Raw genomic sequence first — 17,343 nt, forward strand, 5'->3', positions numbered from 1 at the left:
AGACACTGGATGGTGACGGCGGTGTTGGTGTCTGCCAGTGGACAGGAGAGGGGCCCTTACCAGCCAGTCATCCAGGTACGGGTAGATGTGGACGCCCCTCCACCACATGTGAGCCACCACTGGTGCAAGGCACTTGGTAAATACTTGTGGCGCAGACCGAATGGAAGAGCTTTGAACTGATTATGTACTCCTGACACCACAAAGCGTAGGTATCAACGGTGTGAGAGATGAATGGGGATGTGGAAGTAGGCGTCCTCGAGGTTGAGGGACACCATGCAGAATGTTTGTGACTTTAGGAACTTGTTGAGCACCCTTAGGCCTAAGATGGGTCTCCAACCCCCTGGATTGTTGTGCAGTGTCTTTTAGCTTACCAGGTGGTAGCAGGAGTAAACTCCTGTGCCCTGCTCACTTTTCAGAACCTTCTCCACTGCGCCCTTTTGCTGCAGAGCTTGCACTTCTTGACGCAAGAGGTGCCAGAGTCTTTCTGGTTTGTGCTTGGGAGGAACGTCTGGTGGATAGTCCACAAATTCCAGCTAGTGGTCCTGCTGGAGGAGGGATAGCACCCATTTGTCGGTTGTGTCCATTCGTTGACTAACTTTGACAGGCGTCCTCCCAGTGGGGTGCTGAAGTGGGAGGGCCTGGGCTGGTCATGCTTGCTTTCCGGACTGGCCTCTTGACTGGTCTAAGCCACGGCATAGCTGTGAATCCCTGTAAGACTGGGATCGTTTCCTGTACTGGGCCCCTGATGAATATGGGGTCCTGTAAGAGGAGGAAGACTGGTGCGTGGTATGATTATCCCACAAAGTCCTGCCATAGGGACCTTTTCCTGAATGAAAGGACTGGCACTTTAGCGTGCCCAACGAGCGAGCAGTTTCTGTGTCTGTTTTTATGGACTGGGGCAGATCTAGCGAAGGGCAGATCTATGACCCTGAACTGGATGTCTGGTCAACAATCTGTCGCCTTGACCCAACCTTGCCCGCGCAGGACCACTCCGTTCCCTAGCTGGCGAAAACCAGTGTCTGCGATAACCACATTGAACGCAATGTCATGGTCGGAAGCCAACTCACCTTCCTGGAACTTGTCTAAGGCTTCTAGCTTCTTTGTTGGTAGGGACTCCAGCAAGGGACCCAATTTGTACCACAGCTCGCCATCGTAGCATGCGAGTATGGCCATTGCATTTGCCGCCCAACAGTCGTAGCTGCGGTGGTGATAATGTTCTTACCAAAGGTGGCAAGGCGTTTTCCTTTGTTGTCTGGGGGGCACAGAGCAAGATGAGGATGGATTAGCCAGCCTTTTCCTGGCTGCAGCCGACGGTGTGGGTGAAGTACGTAGGCCAGAGGCCACGCTCTCCGAGGCTCTGTATTTCTTGTCGAACCAGTCCTTTTTAGCTGGTGCAGTTGCAGGATGTGCTAAGGTGATTAGGCCATCGTCCCAGACATCTTCCAACAGCAGGCTAGACATGATGGATTTCCTGCGATGTTCTCTACCCTGGTACACTTTCCTTTTGCTGTTCCTCCGGTGCAAGGCCGAACATAGTGGGCCCCCTGGACATGGGAGCATGGTAGGCTCCTACTTCATCCGGGAGTGAGTCTGAATGGAAACTCATCTGGCTCCGCATCGGCTGCAATGAAGTCATCAAATTCATCTGTCTGGGTTGTGAGTAGGCCAGTCATTGGAGTATGTGTCCATCCCAATATCAGCCTCTCTGGCGTTAACTGGTGCTTACCCTCCCACCCCCCTGGGGTCTATCCCTCCTTGGCAGGATGTTGTCCATCTCCCTGGAAGGTGTTGTAACCGGGGCTAGTGCAGGCAGATGTGGCTGCAGGGTTGCCACTAGAGTGGTGAGAGTAGATAAAATGTCAAAAGACATGTCTCTGTGTAGGAGGAGTGATGGCTTGATCTGAATGCGGAGGGGGTAAAGGTGGTAGCTGAATTTGGCTTGCCTCCCCCGCCTTCTGGGAGGCGAGGACCTCTACTCTGAGGACAGTAATGATATGATGGCCCCTTCATCCGATTGAGAGGGCGCTGGCTCTGACACAACTATGCTACCCAGCAGCAAGGCTACCCAAAGGTTAGGATACAATGCTCTCGGACATGCAGTCAATGCAGACACTGTACTGGTGACTGAAACGCCAGTGACGATGGCCATGGTGACAATGGCCTGGTGGTAATTTTTGTCTGTGAGTCGTCAGCAAGGTTTTCATTGACGAGTGTGTGACCGCCGTTGGCAAAGAAGCTGTCAACGTGATCCTCGTGGTAGACGTAGCCAGCTAGGCTGATGAGGTAGTCGTGGTCGTTGACTGTTGTGATGAGGTAGTCATGGTCGTCGATGGTTTAGTTGACGGTTGTTGCCATCATCAGTCATCATCGTGGACAGTGTTGAAGGCTACTGGGTATACGACCTGGAGTGAGTACGAGGAGCTAGTCTTCGACCTTGAAGTTGAAGAGTGGCCTCCAGATTTGGATGTGGACTTGGGGGATGATACGTCCTTGGGGCGATGGAAGGAGCTTCGCCTCTCATCCCGTTGGACACTGACCTTTGTCCACGACCTGTCCTTGTGCGAAGATCTGGGCTCGTCACTTGAGGAATCCTTGCTTCTCTTCTTGGAGGCCTGGACTTCGTGCGACTTAGACCTCTTGCTAGAGGTGGTTCATTAGGCCGACTTGCCCCGGCCTAACGAAGCATGACTCTGTGCTGAAGCAGAGTCAGGAGGCCCCACAGGTGTCCTCGATCCAAGCAATGAGACGAGAGTGACGATCCATCAGAGTCCTGTTGGCGACCGACTGGCAAATTTCGCAGTCCTGGATGACATGGTGTGGATGAAGGCAGTAGAGGCAGTCAATGTGGTGATCCTCTATGTAAACATTCTCCAGTTCACAGCAGGCACAGGCCTTGAAAATACTTTTCCTTGTGGATTCTGCCATGAGGTAGGCCCAACTACACAGGTGAAGCTTCATCAACGAATACTGGCAGTTGAGCGGTCAACAGTAGCTGTCGCTGCTAAAGGTCAGCGAGTCGACGTCAACAAAAGATCTATTTTTCGTGAAAAACGTTAATTTTATCGTAGAAAAGTTGAAGAGATGATTTTTGAGGACTGACAACAATGTGCAGTAACTCTGAAGATAGCTGACAGGGGAGGAGCTAAGGGAAGTTATCCTATTGGCTGAGGGCAGTATGACCCGACAATGATGGAGCATAAAAGTGACTGAAAATTTCAGTTTAAAGGGATGGTCTAGTAAAAAATGTTATTTAAAAAAATAGATAGGCAAGATAAAAAAAAAATACTAGCATTCTGCGTTTTAAAACTTCCTATGTAAATTTTTGAGCTATTCAAGCTCAAAATTCGCAAAAGCAAGCACATTTATTTTTAAAAAATAAATAAATAGCACTTACCGAGATTCAGCTGCAGCTTTCCTGCTCTGGTCTCCGGTCCCCGTCCTCCGCCTACAGCACTAATGAAGGGAAAGCCACCCAGCGGTAGCCTTTGTTTACTACAGCTGGCTGGCATTTCCTTCATTAGTGCCGCAAAAGCAAAAGCCAGCACAGGAGGGCCTCCATTTCACAAAATGGATGCGCCCATGTGCTTGCTTTTGTGAATTTTTAGCTTGAATAGCTCAAAATTTTACATAGGAAGTTTTAAAACTGAGAATGCTAGTATTTTTTCTTTTATCTTGCCTATCTATTTTTTAAATACAAATTTTTACTAGACCATCCCTTTAAGTCTAAACTGCTCTGTGTTACCGAGGAGTCCCAGCCTGACGACTGGGAATATTCAAAGCATCTGAATCTGTGAAAGATCCAATGCTGGAGAATAGCAGTACTATTTAAAAATGACAAAATTGATTTAAAAACACCAACGAAAATTACCACATTAATGAAAGGAATGGGGCCAACGTGCCAGCAAGCATGGTATCAACAAATGGGGCGCTCACCAAAAGGCGTATATATACAAACAAAAGTGGGGTTAGGTGGCACTCTGGTTTCCAGCTCAATCAGCCTCACACAGACCAGATGATTGTTTCCTCCAAGCGCTTTCGTGCCTCTCGCACTCATCAGGGAGGCAGTCTGTTCAGGTGTTGCCCTTTAGAAAAAGATTTTGGCCTCAGAATACTGTTCGCTGTAGTTCATTTAGGTGTGTATGTATGTATATATATATATATATATACACACATACAGTAAAAAACTTTAAGGGGCCGTTATGGTTAAGTTGCGCTACTAAAAACCTGTGAAATTCACTAAATAAACTTTAGAAACGTGACATTATGGTTCAAAGTAAAACCAAAAAAAACCCTGAAATTCGCCAGTTATCGTAGGCTAAGCAACCATACCTGCCCGCACCACTGTGCACTGCTAACACTAACACCCAGGGCATGAAAGATGGCAACATAAATGTCATTGATGACATCACTAATAATAATATCACATCTGTAGCCCCTTTTTTATGTTCACTGCCATATATATATAATTCAGTAAAAAAAAACTTAGTTAAAGCGACGTTATGGTTCAAAGTAAAACCGATAAAACCCTTGACATGTGCTAGTTATGGTAAGCTAAGCAACCATAACTCGCACCACCTACGTGCATTGCTAAGACTAACACTCAGGACATGAAAGATGAAATCACAAATGTCATTGATGACATCACATGTGCATGTACGTTTCATGAAAAGTCTGCACAAGAGAGTCTTATAATGTTGATAAAAGAAACTGAGGGCTTATTGGAATAGATGACATGAGCTATGTGGTGCATTAAGCAATGCATTGACATAAATAGCATTCTATTATGAAGTTATTTACAGTATAATAATCTACTCATGTATAAACATAAGCTGTGTGCAGCATACAGGATGGAGGTGCAATATTCATAATCTTCCCATGTTAAATAGTGAAATGGTAAATGCTTTCTTATTAGAGTTTTGTGTACTGTGCAACATGTTATAAGTAGGTAATGAACCCACTTCCTATATAATTTAATTATTACATACAAAACACACAAACATAACAACACATACAACTATGCGTATATACAGGGAAAGTGAAGTACGCAAAAAAAGCAGCAGTAGAACCAGAAATTGTTCATAACCTTTCTTTAGGGACAGAAATGATTGTTCTGCTTCAAACCTACTACTTCCCTATGAATAACTATCACTTGTGGTGACTGCACCCTAAAGAGAGTAATGCGAATACAAATATGAGCATAGCCACAGAAAGTACAGAAATAAAATAAACAGCAGACCACTAAGAAAGTGTCGATAACCTTACTGATTGTCTTCATACACAAAAAGCATTGGTATCTTTCAAGTGCGTATTCTCCCTATGTATATGTTTCATATGCTAAGAGTGAACCCCAAATGAATTACTGTAAGAACATATTTGAAGTGTAAGTCTACATATATAGTACTTTTCCATTTTTTTGTTCCTAAGTATTACTGGCTAAGATATATCACTGAAGGAAAAAAGAGCGCCACACGTGATGTCATCAGTGATGTCATCAATGACATTTGTGATTTCATCTTTCATGTCCTGGGTTTTAGTCTTAGCAATGCACGTAGGTGGTGCAAGTTATGGTTGCTTAGCTTACCATAACTAGCAAATGTCAAGGGTTTTATCGGTTTTACTTAACGTCCCTTTAACAACGTTTTTTTACTGAATTTTATATATATATATATATATATAGCAGCAAACAAAAACAAAGGGGCTACACATGTGATATCATCAGTGATGTCATCAATGAGATTTATGATGCCATCTTTCATGTCCTGGGTGTTAGCAGTGCACAGTGGTGCGGGCAGGTATGGTTGCTTAGCCTACCATAACTGGCGAATTTCAGGGGGTTTTTGGTTTTACTTTGAACCATAATGTCACGTTTCTAAAGTTTATTTAGTGAATTTCACAGGTTTTTAGTAGCGCAGCTTAACCATAATGTCCCCTTAACAACTTTTTTTTAGTGAATTTTACAGGTTTTTAGTAGGGCAACTTAACCATACCATCCCTTTTGCAAAGTTTTTTTGCTAAAGATGATGGGTTTATAGTAGTGCCACGTAACCATAATGAAATGCAACTTCTGACTTATTTAAACACCTTACAGAGAATACCACTTGACAGTATGCTTGTGTACAGCACGGTAACGTGTCCCAGAATCCGTAAACACTTAACAGTAAGATGTTTGCCGTGGACACAATGTGGAAACAGATTTTATATTGATGTAGGAACGTCCACCAGCAACATTTGCCTTGCACAGCGCCAACACGTATTGGTAGTCAGCCATTAACAATGTAGTACACATTACATACTTTTAGCAAAAGTTTTAGTTATGTGAAAATGACATCAGCTAAGGCCATCCTTCCTCCCCAAGAAACAGCAGCACTACTGTAATGAAGGAGCATGACAAACATTGCCCCAACCTTATAAATAACAGTATTTTAGCAAACACAATATTTTAGCACCGGCCACCCACCCCCCCGTATCACTATTTGATGCGTCTTTCCTCATTTCCGTTCGCAAAAGGCCTTATTAGCTGTCATACCAAAAAACAAACCCATCAGTTAGCAAAGTAAATGTTGTGTTAAAAAATACCTTTCGCAATGTAAATGTATTTTTAAAAAACACAAATCGCATTCACTCCATGTACTTTAAATTTCTCAGCAAAGGATATAGACGCTATAAGATTTATCACTAATAGTATAGATGCGCAAAGAAGTAACTTATACTACGGAAAAATAGGATTTCTGGTTATAATCCGGCCTGCCAGAGGCGGGCCGGATCATAAAACAAAATCCTTTTTCAAGATTGCCATCATCGAAAGGAAAGGCGGTTGTTGCATACATGGCCAGTCTTCATTTTCCATGGCAGCAAGCTAAAAGCAAAAGTATGTGCCGAGACACAGAACCTGTACATAAACATACAGCGATTACAAAACAAAATCCTTTTTGAAGATGGCCACCATAGAAAGGGAAACCGGTTGTTACATACATTGCCCCCCTTCGCTTTCCATGACAACCTCTAAAAAGCAACAGTACGTGCCGTGACGCAGAACCTGTAAATAAACATACAGCGACGTATAATGTGGTACCTTACATTTCGAAATAATAAACGTGAATTTAAAAGAAAACGTTAACATTTAAGAATTTCTAAAGTACTTTGATTTAACAAACAACTGTCTGAGACCAACGGACTAATCCCATTTCCCAATACATTGTAACAATGGTTCTAAGGGCAACATTGACAATGTTTATGGTGAGACACACGCTGTTCTTTTTGCATACACAAAGTATGCATTTCTGTTAAAGCAACCACTTTGTTTGCACAGGTATTTGCAATATGGCACAATGACAGTTGCCTTACACCATCATAAATGATGTTACGTCACTCCTAACAGCTAGTTCAGCGTAGGAACAGAGGGGGCCAGGCCTGTCATCCCATAACATTATAATGGACAGGCAGCCAGTCACAAGCAGTTGCATCTGGCGTGGAAAGAAGCCGTCACTTGGTAACTGGAAACCATGGCATGCACAGTAGGGCAATATGTAGCTAGGTGGAAAACGTAAGAGAAAATCTGTGTCAATACCCAACCTTCAGGAAAACATTTCAAAACAGACACAAAGATTGTGGAAAGTAATACACAAATGGAAGTGGACAAACATGACATTTTAAGGAATTATTGGCGTTGACCATGGGTACATATAGTGCTACACAGTGAGAGGGTAATTCAGTTATGAAGCCAACATGAATGGGCAAGCAAGAAAAAATTACATGTCTTGATGTTACACAAGACTAAAAAAACGTGCAAACTAATAGACAAAGCTATGTGGGCAAGCATAACATTTGAAAGAAATAATGGTCAACAAGGGAGACTACTCATAGCCTTCAAACGCTAACAATGTGCACTCTGTTATTGAAGGTAAAATATAACTGCGCAAAAAAATAATACTTCAGTTACATTGTCACAATTAGTGTTGGGTAATATAAAATTAAAATGCGGGTCGGTGTAAAGTCGTCAAAATTAAACTTAATGATCTTGACAGCCTCCATTGCTTTTCGCAAAGTCAGACAGCAATGTGGTCGCAGCAAAGAATCTTTGTGAACTGATATTTCATGTTTCTTACAAACGCTTTTGAAGTTTCCCTTTCGCTCAAGGTCAAAAAACAATAGCCCCTTATGGATAGACTTGGATGCGTGGGCCTACTGAGCTCGCAACCCAAAAAGCAAATGAACTGACCTTCACTCAGAAGACAAATAAATTCTCACTTTGCAACAACATATGAGAACCACTACTCCCATACGCCTCCAGAACCACTGTTTCCAACAAACACTCCATGTGGCGGGCTCAGAATTCAAAATGTAGGATCCAGTCCGACTTCAATATTAATCTGAAAACATTGTAACAAACACAGGCATTGGGCGCCGTACATTGAGCACCAACTTTCACTTTACCGTATGAATTTGGTGGCAAGAAAACACCACTTTTTGAGTTTGCGCTGCCACATTCCATCCAAAGCCAATTAAAGCTCACCTTCAGAAACAGTGTTTCATAAGTATAACGAGTCCACAGGTGTCTTGTTTTGTATGTGTTACCGGCGATATCCGTGTACACCAAACCATGAAAGGAAGATGGCGGGGGCAGCGAAGAAATGTGACGCACTTCACGCTGTTCCACAGCCAATCAGGGAAAATGCCACATGTCTGCGGACATGACGCTACAGATTAGCCAATCGATTTCTTGTCCACGGAGCGAACAGGGAAGTGTGACCGTGCAGCGGACATAGATATCACTACATTTTTCTGACCTACTTTTTGATTGTTTTAAAGGAAACTACTGGACAGATTTTAACCAAATTTACAAAAGCACACTTTCAGGACCAAGCCGCTGCCCCTGCCACAAATTTGGGGAAAATCCGCCCAGCGGTTTGGCCTGTAGGCGTGCGCAAAGATTTTCCCCCATTCAGTCTATGGAAAAAAAAGACATTTTGGGACCCCGCATATAACCACCTACCCCCCCCCCCCCCCCACCGGACCAGACATCACCAAACTTTGCAAAATAATTCAGAGTGGCCCATATACTTCTTCTGCAAAGTGTGGTGAGGATTCGTCCAGGGGGAGCGGAGTTATAAGCCGCCCAAAAAGTGCTCTTCCTATGGAAACAGCAACTTAACCATAATATATTTATATATATATATACCTGAAAAAAGATGCAAAAATAAGAGCAAGTGTGCAGCTGGAGGTGGAAGCACTGTCGCTCAAATTAGGGCCAGATTATCTTGCATTTCAATCGGTGTTTGGGTCTAAAACCCATCTTGACAAAATTGCACCTGCATTTGAAAGATCTTTATATGTTCGTTTCAGGCTGGGGACATTGCAAACAGCATCTTTTACAAAATCTTGGAACACGTGTGGGGCAGCAAGCGAAACGACGATGCACTTTCTGTTGATTTGTCCCATTACTTTAAATTTGAGACACACTTTCCCGAGATCTATCCTAAGGAAGGCTGGAGTTGGCAGCTCAGATGAGGCCCCGAAGTTCCTTAGGCAATCTTTTTGCATCGGCACACTATGTACATAGGGCATGATTACAAAAAATGTGGGCTCCAAGCCAGACCATTACAAGGAAGACAACAATTGATGAACCCACCTAGGATTTCAATTTCTAATCTCGTATTTGATGTAGTGCTGATGAACTCTGGATATCTGTGTGAGCCTGCAAGCAATGTTCTCCTCACACAGCTCTTTTAACTCCATATTTAAAAGGAGATAGATGTAAAGCTGGGAAATGTGAGTGCTACAAAACTGTATTGCAAAAACCTTTGACTCATTGGACGGATTTGGCTGAAACTTTGAAAAACAAATGTTGGTCACGTTCTCTTCTGAACACAATTTTCCCAAGGTTTACAAACGGTTCAAAAGTTATGAAGAAAAATTTAAAAAGCTATTTTCAGCCAGCTCCCATTCATAATTTTTTTTAAGAGAAAATGTGCTTTCATTGAACATCCACAGTGCAAAACCCTTTGGATGGATTTACGCAAAATAAAAACAAGTTAAGCACAACGCATCACAGATATTCCTTTTTTGGGATTGCTGTGAATCTTTGAAATCATTTCACTGTACATTCACGGGAGAACAGGGATGGAAGTCCCAAAACCCCCTTTCAATGGAACCACCAATGTTACTACGTGTATGCTTTTGGGTCCCTTGCTTGCAATTTTAAACATTTACAAAATGGAGTTTAAAGTTTTGTTGCGAGTAATCGCCTCATCATCATAAATCTGCCTTAACTAATGTTGTTTCACAGAATTTCAAGTGGTTATTTTAATCTGATCTCTTCTCAAGGCCCCTCTGGCCATTAGCTGTGACCACCGTCCATGTTGCACTGATTATTAAACAAGACAGTGTTTCATTCAAAGTCAGAACTACAAGTGAGGCTAAACTCTAGGGGAATGCTGTCTAAGGGAATGCAAACCTTCATTAGATTGAGGCACAAATGCGTATTGGCACCCTCTCTCAATCTGGACATTTGAGATATACAGATAAAACTGGAAGGGGTTATATCCTTTTCCCCCCAAATTAGGTCATAAGCATATATACGTTGGATGGTATATTAAAACATTATTATCGATGCACTGGCCATTGGACTCCAAAGAGGTTTGGGCACAATCACAGTATATGCCAAAGCTAAAATAACCTTTAGGTCATTCCATCTAAGACTAACATGCTAAACTTCAAACGTGATATAAGAGCTTCAAGTGTTTAATTAACAGTATTGCTTCAAGAAGTATCACGGTAACTTTACGTAGGATTTTTGTTTGGCAACACACATATGCTAACCACTTTAAAAATGATATTAAGATCTGAGATTGGGTGGCCTGTAGCACCAAATAAAATAAATAGATTTAAAATATGGCAGTTTTTCAATTCAACCTGGGATTTATTTTTACAAGGCAGAAGTGACCCTGAGTATATTGAATGATCTGGAGATGTAATTTAAAATAAATAGGTTGTTCCCATGTTTACCAATTGGAATGGAACTGGGTATGAGATCCAGGACTACAATCATTAAATGGAGGCATCTAAAACTTTACATAAACATTCTGAAAGTAAGTAGTAATGCCCTATACAATAGAGGGAACACCACCATCCTGTTTTGCAACTTTATGAAGACTTGTGAAGAGCGGTTAGTAGATTTAAATATGTTTAGAGATGTAGCTATTGCATGCCCTGCCCCAGTGAATAAGAAATTATGGCTGCAGTTTAAGACTAATAACTATACTTATTAGTTAGATATGGAAGATTATTATACCTTATTAGTCAGATATGGAAGATTAACAAAGTATGCACAATGTCTGCCTCCTGTGAATACGCTCTTGATTCATTTGAGAAGGTTTCTGTGTTTCAAATATCAGGGCACATATATGTGTTTTGGTTTGAACTTATTGGGCACTTCAGGGAATCTGGGTCCTAAAAGAAATATTGAAAGAACAATGCACTTGCAGAATATATAAACAGGTGTGACAAATTGAAACTCTCAAACATCTTGAATTACACTGCAAGAATATGGAGCATATAAGCCAGACATGTTTTGCACATTTTGTTCATAATTTCGATTTTTATCACCACTGAAGCATTTTGGAACAGGCTGTTGATAGGGGGGCAATTATCATTAATATGGGCTTTGATGGGTCATTTAAAAAAAAATTGTAATATTTGGGAAATAATGATTTTAATTAGGATCAACAGAAGTGGGAATTCTTATTGGATTAAGAATTTGATTGTAAATTTGTAAATATGGATTTCATGTTTAAGATTTTTTGAGAAGCCATTACTTCTAATGATAAATTAATGATAGAATGATGAATTAACTGAAAGTTTCTGTTTGAACCAAAACACAATTAATTGAAACAATTGGATCATCTTAACTCTTGCTTAAAAATGTTTCACTGAATGTATATATGTTGTCTGAAATGACCTCCATGATGGTTCCACGGGCCTTGAAAGAAGGTGAAATGGCTTCTATTTCAGAAACTGTTTGATATTGTCCTGCTGCCCCGCCACTGAGTCAATGAGTGACTGTTATGTCGGTCTCGGGAAATCAGGTGTCACTGTGGACGGGACACTTAACATAGAGTATATCATCATTGCAATTCTGCTCGATTCGCTCTATGTTTTAATGAATCTATCTGGGACATTGAATGACCAGATTTCAACCATAATCCTCAATTGAGAGAAACAGAAGACAATGTATAAGCAAGTCCTCGATTTCACCAAACCAATCCAGAACTTTTCCCCCCCAATCGTGCATGTTCCCACTGTAATATGCATTAAGCGTTTATACTTATCAGGTGCTGGTCCTCCAAATGCTGTACCCCTTGCATTATAACACCAGTGCTCGTTAGGTATAGTCTTGGTGCAGCCATCCAGCCTCTTTTCCCCAGTCACCCAACATCAACCCCTACTCCTTTCCATACCCTTAAAATGTTATATGCCAACACATCAACAATGTGGGAAATCATGCATAATAAGTAAAAAAAAAACATGTCATAGCAATCATGCTTGGTAACCTCCTAACATCCCCAACAACGAAAATCAGACAACCATAGCTAAACCAGTAACAAGTCATAAAACAGCCCCAGATGGAGCACACCTGAACCTCACCCAACCCCTCCACATGTTCCTCTGGCAGAGATGGAAAAGAAGAGTCAGTGTAAACCTTGATCCACCTATGGCACCCAGCCGTTTTCCAGGAAGACTGGAGGTAGATACAGACTCAAAGAGCCACCACTATTCCCACATTGGCCTTGCAGCATCCCACTGAGCCACCAATTACATTCCAGGCAATGTATCTCCCCATTCCAGTTTGACCCATCGCTTTATGATCCACAAGTTGCAGTCCCTCCTCCTTTGCGGTAATGGTCAACTTCCAATCATTAAGACGGAATTAAAACCCAAATATAAATGTTGACCTGTACCTCAACTTCATGGCATTGAGTAAATAGACTACTAGTCTACTTCAAATCATGGGTGTCTAAGCACAAATGGTTGGCATCCATTATCAAACATGAGGCACACTGAGATAACAAGTGACATTGCAGGTTTAAAAAATGAGTAACATTTTGTATTTGCCACATTGTATGCAAGCCAGGAAGCCATTGTGAAGCTTGAGGCATACTGTGGCATTTGTGTTTTGTACGATGTGAACCTAGCTCAAGAGCAAAAGAGTGCTGTATAGCAAATAACAAGAAAGCTTAAAATAGGTGGTTTATTAACAGTGTAAGGTTGGATATGGTTGAACATCTAGTATATTTGGGTGTTCCGCTCACGAGTACTCTTGGTAAAGGGTATGTTAAGATCCATTATAGGCAGATGGTAAATAATCTTATCCTGCAAATGAAGTACCTTCAAACGGCCTATGATAAATATTCAATTAAACCATTGATTCATTTGTATGTAGGAAAAGCTATTTCAAAACATGTATATGGTGTAGAGATGTCTTATGAAAAAGAATAGTTTTTGTTTGACTCACTGCAGAGCTTGATATGGAGAAAAGTTACGTGGATCCCCAATGCTGTTGCCTCGATTATGATAAGATATGATTTAGGTTTAGATTCTATTCGAGTTCAGGGGTTTTGGAAAGTTTTAACAGCAAACGGTCCTACTCTATATGCAGATTTAAAAGAAGTAATTGAATGGAAAATTGAAAGAATTTGAAATATATTTATTGAACATTGTTCAAAACTCTTGTAATCTGCGAACATGACCAAGACTAATCTAATGAATGACCTAAGGCAAGTAAAAAAAGCCTTATACTTATGAGATTGGAGTGTAACAGAAAAACTTCACTCGTTAAGGAGTCTGAACTACTTGAAACATGAACATAAATGCCTAGTCCCTGTGGCTCGCCATGTCATTTTATTTCTGGGGTAAAGGGCTCTGCAATAGTTTATTAGGTTTAGGTGGAACTTGCACCTTATGAAAGAGGTCTTGATCTGATTTGAAATAAGGGAATAGAAGTTGCTGATTTTGTGGTCTTGTGAAGGAAGTCGAAACACAAACATCTTTTAATGCTTTGCAGAACACTTGCTCTGTTGAGGACTGTTAGCGATTACCTATGGAAGGTTTGCTTGTCGGGGCGTTCAACTTCTCTCTCATTGGCAGTTATTGGGTTCTTTAATAATTTGAACTTAAATAACTTAGAACATGATAAATGAATGTTCGGCATGAGAATTGGAACTTTTAAAGTTCTTATTTTATGATGCCATGTACTTACTTAACATTGCAGAATGCATTATGTGATTTAATAAATTGTATTGTTTAGATTATATTGTTAAGGTTGAGCTTTCGTTTAACCGATAAACAATTATAAAAAGTAAAGAATAGAGTGCTGAACAAGAGGGCAGTTTACAATGGGTCTGGAATGGTCATAGAACCATAGACAGAGTTACCCAAGTCATGTCTACGAATTCCCAGAAGAGGAGAGTTTTCAGTCCTTTCCTAAACTACAGACGAATTTGGTCGATCCCGATTGCCTATAGGATGGTATTCCGGTATGCTTGGGCATTGCAGGAGATGAAGGGGTAAATTACGTTTCCAGCCTAGCAATGGTGTACCACCCGAGGAGTTGGTCAGAAAGGTAGATGAAGGTAATTGCTTTGCATGCGATACAGGCAATATTAAAATGGCCCTGGTTCAATTTATTTTAAAATCAGTGAGAAGGTGGGCTGCAGTGTGATGGACTGCATTGAGGGGAGTACAGCAAGGAGAGCGTTAACTCCCATCAATGTCTGCAATCACGAGAACCTGTCCCACCGTGCAGAAGTCGTAGGGAGGAAGGAAGGAATAGATTAATCTTCTGGAGCAGCATGACCCAATGCAATGCAGTTTGGGCTTTCTTGTTGATTTGCTGCTGAAAGGAGATGTCGCTGTCCATGATGAACCAGAAGGATTTGGTGGACTGGGCAAGTTGGGGGCGTTAGGGGAGGAGACTCCACCCAGAGGATCTAATTCAGACGTTTTTGGATGGTTTTCTGTTTGGAGGGGTGGCAAAGAGGCATGAATTCCATTTTGGTTGGATTGAGTTTTAGGTGTGCGACTGTCATCAGGTTTGAATAGTGTCCATGCATTTCCAGAGGACAGTGATGTCATGGGAGCAGTATACTTTAAGGTACAGCTGGGTGTCATCTGTAGGCAAGATGTCTGGGTCATCAGGGAGTTATCCTACTGGTTCCATGAACAGACTGAAGATCACCTGGGAGAGGCTTGAACCCTGCAGATAATCGTGTGGTGGTCAGATCTGAAGGAGCTCACCTGGACAGCTTAGTAGCTCTGTCTGAGAGGTGGGAGAAGAACCATTTGAGAATAGTTCCCACAAAGGCCATTCTCTGTCAAGGGAGCCAGTCAGAGCCTGGTGGTCCACCATATTTAAGCCAGTTGATTTGTCCAGGAGGTAGGAATCCCCTTTGTCCATGATCCAAAGAGCTTCATTGATGAGCTGGATTAGTTGTTGTTCTGGTGCAGCATTTAGGGCACAACCCAACTTGGTAGTCCTTGAGTAATTCTGACAGCTTTAATTGCTTGTGAAGTTGCTTTGCCACCGTCTCAATAATTTTACCAAGGAATGGGAGGCTGGTGATTGGTCAGTAGTTGGCAAGGTATTCTGGGCCCAGTGTGGGTTTCTTAAGGAGTGGGTAGATCAGCCCTGATTTTGATCAGATTGTTAATGCCTCCCTCAATCAGGACATTTTCCCAATCTGATGGAGCACGATCAGAGTATGAACAGAGATCGTTTTTAGGATGTCATTGCCATAGGTGGGTTGCTTTAGTGACATGAGCGTGTGGGTGAGATCCCTCAGAATTAACTCCGTTCAGGGAAACAACAGAGACTGCACCAGTATAAAATTGAATACATTTCAATGTGCACCAGTCAGCAAACCTTAGCAGTTTTTTGAAACCACTATATGGTGCCAACACTACATAGATGATTCAAAACACACTTTTAGATTGTGTGGAGGGACTGCAAAACATGCCCTGATTTCCATTTATACATTTTAAATATTTCCCTTCAACATGTTTCTAAAAGAACATTTTTCATTTTAGGAAATTACTCAGGCCCACTTTAAGACTGCCCGTGCCTAACTGAGAACATGTTAGATTCAACAGTTAAATATGAAAAACATTTGCTTTGCTTTCTTAAGCTTCCAGCTAGAAATGGTGACAATTTTCTGTAAAAACTGTTGTGTTTACTACTTACAGCAGTTGTGTGGTAATTTAGATAAGGGAGGCCTTCATTTCATGCATACTTTTATTCACACAATGGCATTTTAATCTTATTTATTGGGTATTTATAATGCAGCAAAAGGTTTTTCAAGGTGCCACAAGACGTTAGAGGGGAGTGGGACAAAGATGAAGAGTAACAAAAAACAGTCCCATTAGGCCTTGTGACATTCGGATTGTGCAAGTGCATTAGCAAGGAGTGCAGGGGAGGAGGGGGCGTGGGGAAATTGTTGGTCAGAACAGAATGTGTTAATGCGAAGAAGGGAAGAGTGAAGACCATGCCAGTGCTGGGGCATGGGGAGTGAAGGGGGGAAAGAGTGCTACGGGGAGGCCAAGTGGACAAGTGCCAGGGGAAGCATGGAGTATAGGGAAAGAGGGTCCACATGCTAAGTGCGAGGACGGGGCTGCATCGGGCTCAGTAGGGGGTTTAGGCCACGCAAGGTTAGTACAGGTGAGGGAGCCCGGTAGGGCAAGTGCAGGTTGACGGGAGGGTGGAGGGGGGGGGAAATCAGGGGAGAACAAAATGCTGGGGTAGACTAGGTAAGGAGGGCCTAGTACTCTGCAAGACTCAGAAGGAACCAGGCAGCCAGTCAAAATGCAGCAGAGGGGGGACATTAGCGAGTGAAAGTAAGAAGAGAAAAGGAAAGTCTTCAGAAGTTTCCACAACTTAAACAGATCCAGCTCAAGTCTGAGAGGGGCCATATCAGAGGGAGGCTCCTGCGAAGAGAGAGATCTACCCTGCCACTCTCTGCTTGGAAAAGCGTCTGATCTGCAGAGAGTTGGAGCTAGAAGACTGAGGGGCTCTGCCAGGGAGGTATTTAGGGAGAGAGAGTTGGAGGTAGCAGGATACCAGACCCCACAAAGTCTTGTGCATGATGTAGAGGGTACTGAAGTTGATCCTCGCAACAACTGGGATCCAGTGGAGAGAATTTAGGGCTGGAGAGCCGTGATCCCTGAACTTGAGGCCAAGGATAAGTCTTGCAGTTCTCTTCTGGATTAGTTGAAAGGGGCGTAGAGAGGATTTAGGCAGATTGAGGAAGAGGCTGTTGCAGTAGTCCAGCCTAGAGAGGACCAGAGCTCTGGAGA

This window comes from Ambystoma mexicanum, chromosome 8 (genome assembly GCF_040938575.1).
Source record: "Ambystoma mexicanum isolate Mex_15411 chromosome 8, UKY_AmexF1_1, whole genome shotgun sequence".
Taxonomy (NCBI): domain Eukaryota; kingdom Metazoa; phylum Chordata; class Amphibia; order Caudata; family Ambystomatidae; genus Ambystoma; species Ambystoma mexicanum.